The following is a 4,167-nucleotide window of genomic DNA, read 5'->3' as shown; positions in this document are numbered from 1 at the left end:
CAGTTCCCCTGGATTGGCAGACTGGGGTGGTGGTCCCCCTGTTTAAAAAGGAGGACCGCAGGGTGTGCTCCAATTTTATCTGAATTACAATAGTAACTATACAGACCTGCCAATCCCAAAGCTGTAAAAACTCCTTAAATTCTTTAACTGTTTTCCTGAAACTCTGTCTTTCCTCTGTTTGGTTATTATACTTTATATTGTTTTTAGTTCTTGTAACCCCTGGCATTTTTTCTTTTCTTTGACATTTTGATGCAATAAAAAAAAAACGCAGAGTGGAAGAGGAGCAACGATTCCAACCAGCAACAATAGCAACCAGCAACAATAGCAACCAGCAACGATAGCAACCAGCAACGATGGCAACCAGCAACGATGGCAACCAGCAACGATGGCAACCAGCAACGATTCCAACCAGCAACGATTCCAACCAGCAACGATAGCAACCGGCAACGATTCCAACCAGCAACGATTCCAACCAGCAACGCTCCGTAGGAAAGTGAGCAGGAAGTTGCTCCACTTTATGTGGTCCGGACTGAGACGTGCACAAAGTTCCTCCCCTCTGTGTTTAATCAGGGATATTTCTGCACAGTAAACAATCATAAACCCGACATTCACTTATGTCACGAAGGAACACTTAAAGCTGCAGTACGTAACTTTTACCAAAATATAATTTTCCTAATTTATTAAAGCTTTCACTGCACCTTGATAGTCTGAGACAAATAATCTGTCAATCTCCTTTACCTGCTCCCAGAGCTACTATTGCGTTCTGAAAAAATGCAACCAAACAACCAATCAGAGCCAGGAGGAGGGTCTTACTGCTGTCGATCATCCACATGCACACTGCTAATGGTGGAAAAACAACTTGGCTTTACAGAAAAACTGTTTAGCTGCCGTCATCCGTGGCCATGCTAACTAGCCTTAGCATCTGGCTCAGCAAAGACCAAACAGGGACGATTTCAGAGAATAATTTCAACCTTAAACGTTTAGTTTTGACGGCATGGTTTTACGTCAGACTAGTTTTACCTGTCAGAGTTAGTAATTTTGGATGAGCGCGAAGGTTTGCTGAGGATCAAGCCAGCAGTTAAAATCACCTCCGATAGAAGTGGACAGATCAGGAAGTGACTGGAAAACATGCTTAAAAAAGTGCTCATTATCACAGTTAGGAGCATATGTAACAGAGTTACAAATGTACTTTTCTTTAAATTATAATTTCTAATTAATTTTATATTGAGAATTGTGAATTTTATCTTATTTAGTTGTTGTTATTTGTTGTTTTTGCCTGCGGGGGTCGCCTTTCTGCACTCTGCCTGGTTTGTGTCTCCTGGGCTTCCGTAGCTCGGTCCAGCCCTCATAGCGTCTCGGCTTCCCGCTTTTCCCTCACAGCTTTGTTCCGCGCTGCTGTGGGCTGGAGTGCAAGGAGGTTTGAAGAGGAGGTTGATTATTGGTTTTACTCTCCTCCAGAATAAAGGATTTCATCGGAACCTGATTGACCACTGGAGACTCGTTAATACCAACCGTTACACATATATATTGGCCAATATGCCACTGGGATATTGTAAATGGTACCAGTAATAATAACGTATCTACCACAAGAATCAGAAATGGTTTGAGAGAACATAAGGGACGGATTTACTGATAATAGATAATTATCATGTTAGTGTTAAAATGATAACTGGACTAATCCAGCTGCGTTTCAGCTCCACCTGGTCCCCGTCCGTCCTTAAGGTGTGTCTCTTGAAGGAACTATGTTCTCCCAAACGTTGCATATGATGTAGTACCTTCCTACGCTTTACAGGATTGTTGAGCCCCCTGCAGCTGGTGAAGCGGGGCCCTCGTCCTCCCGCTGTAGCTGGTGTCAAGTGAAGATCGGCCATAGGTCAGAGTTTACTCTATGGTCAGAAAAGAGACATACACAGACAAAAGGACAAAAAGAACAAAGTAACAAACACAAACACACCCTGTAAACCAAAGACCTCCCTAAACCACTCGTCCTGCAGCTCCATCTTCCAACCACTTCCTGTCGTCGTCGTCTTCGTGGTTTGGGTCGGTGGCAACATCCGATTGTTGAGAGAAGTGTTTCCATCGCAGTTCTGCAAATGAAATCACCTTGAATCCGACCAAAGACGCCATCTCATCTTGGCGCCAACGCTTCTAATAAAGAACARGAATTGTTTTGGAAACGGTGTTTCCATGGAGATAATTAATGATGTTTTCAAAATGTCCAACTGGGTAAATCTGATCAATGGAAACGCAGCTAGAAACCTGACACACACACACACACACACACACACACACACAGCTGTGTGTAACACAGACCCAACAGTCAGTTCTGGTCTGGACTCCTGGTGGCGTTGAGCTGCTAAAGCAGGAATGTGGAGCTGACTGAGCAGCCGTCTCCTGCTGAATGGAGTTTTGTCCTTTGGTTTCTTTTGTTTGTCTTGTGATAAAAGTTAGCAGAGAGAAAACCTGCAGCTGCCTTGGTGTCTGTTCTGCTGTGGGATTTTCCCACAGTGGAGACAAACTGGACGTTTTACACCAAGTTGTGCAACAGGAAGTTTCTGGTACTTTCCTCTATCGTCACCTCGTGGGTAATTATTGTTTTTATTTCCTGCAATGAATTTACGGCCAGTGGGAGCAACATTTCAGCATGTCACAAATACCTTCTAAACAATAAGTTCTGGTCAGACGTGTGTCTGGAATGAAAGATGTTTTTATCTGGGATTCTACAAAAAACACAAGAAAAAATATTATTTTAATWAACTGGATGAAACTGAGACGTTACATTTGATCAATTATTGCAATGAAATAATTCTACCTTTTGGTTTATTGTTTGTAATGAACATTTGKTTTTTTACAATATTGAAACATGAACCTGTAAAATCAATAAAGCCGTTGGAGACTTTGAGCTCAGGTATTTCCATCCCTTCCTCTCCATAAACACTCAGCATGAATCTCCAGCGGACATGACTCAGAGGTTTGGCTCAAACAAAACTACAAATAAAGCACAAGTCAGGTTTGTTGTAAAGTACATATTTAAAAAGAACCACTTCTGAACGTCATATGTAAAATAGAATCTCAGCAGCCAGGGGCGGATCTACTGGGGAGGCAGTTTCCACCCCAAACCAGAGCCTCACCACCCCTGTTGCCACCTCAGCTGGCGACTATGAATTCAATAAATAGTTATGGCAAATCGGACATTAAGCGCATGAATCTCTTTTTTCCGACAACATTGAATGCAACCTGACTCCTACTGCTGAGTGGCGGGAAGCGCGTGAGAAGGACAGAGCGCGAGGCAGCAGCATTGATAGGATGGATATGTTACTGGACATTATGTGATTTATGTAAGTCACACATGATGCGCCATTTCTGTCCATTGAGTCAGGAATATCGGTGGTCAGGAAACTACTTCAACCATAGATAATGATAACAAGGGCTTCAGATTTAACAGGTGAGAAAAAAGTTTTAACTTAAAGAAAACATTGAACAAGTGAGCAGTGGGTCAGTTATGCTAGGCTAACATTGATAGCTTTAGCATGTGCTGCGCAGTTCGGTGTGTTTTGGTTCCGTTGGCACTAAAACRGGTCAACCCGCCACCACGTCATCAGGAGCAGCTGGTTATTAAATCAGCTGATCAACCGCCGCTGTGCTCAGGCGGAAACTTATTAATAATCCAAATATAGACATTAAGCCTGACGGCATAATGTAACAGACTGGATGTTCTGTTTTAGTGTTTCTGCTGCTTTTTGTGTAGAAATGTTTGTTTTTTGGTGYTGATTCCCCTGATCGGTTTTCTCTGCTCTGTGCTCATTGAGCTGCTGTCTGTCGGTCGCCATGGCAACGGGTCCGTAAAGCGACACACAGCGAGAAAAGGCAGAATAAACGTGTTTGGTTCTTCACCTGTTTATCAGCTTTATTACCTTTATTGTGGCGCCACTGCAGCCGCTGCAATTCATAAGTTAAACAAACGACAAAAACTGAACTAATCATCAAACTACAGCTCCTACAGCATATTTAAAATAAAACGATTGACCAATATAAGTAGATATTCACCCTTTCTTGCATCTCGACAGAACTAACAGAAACTAAACTGTTTATAGATTTATATCATGGAGAATTTATCAAACATCAGTTTTCTCCTCTTTATTTTAAGTCGTATTTAATAGATATATC

The 4,167-nt window shown here is 42.2% G+C and overlaps 1 protein-coding gene across 2 annotated transcripts in view; it reads right to left on the bottom strand.

Moving 5' to 3' along the window:
• LOC103460370 (nuclear factor 7, ovary-like) overlaps positions 1–2,242 on the bottom strand; it is an 8,440-nt gene extending 6,198 nt beyond the window's left edge. Inside the window, exons 1-2 of one of the 2 annotated variants that reach the window (XM_017303256.1) lie at positions 1,955–2,242; positions 1,776–1,846 (exon numbers count right to left, since the gene is read on the bottom strand). The gene's annotated coding sequence lies outside the window, so the exon portion shown is untranslated. Of the gene's footprint in view, positions 1–1,775 lie in introns of both variants that reach the window. The other variant, XM_008402497.2, reaches the window with a different exon arrangement.
• Between the last annotated feature and the right edge of the window lie 1,925 nt (positions 2,243–4,167).

The sequence above is a fragment of the Poecilia reticulata genome, unplaced genomic scaffold, assembly GCF_000633615.1.
Source record: "Poecilia reticulata strain Guanapo unplaced genomic scaffold, Guppy_female_1.0+MT scaffold_233, whole genome shotgun sequence".
In the NCBI taxonomy this organism is placed as follows: Eukaryota; Metazoa; Chordata; class Actinopteri; order Cyprinodontiformes; family Poeciliidae; genus Poecilia; species Poecilia reticulata.
The sequence above is the reverse complement of the archived record's forward strand: the minus strand, read 5'-3'. Positions and strand labels throughout refer to the sequence as shown.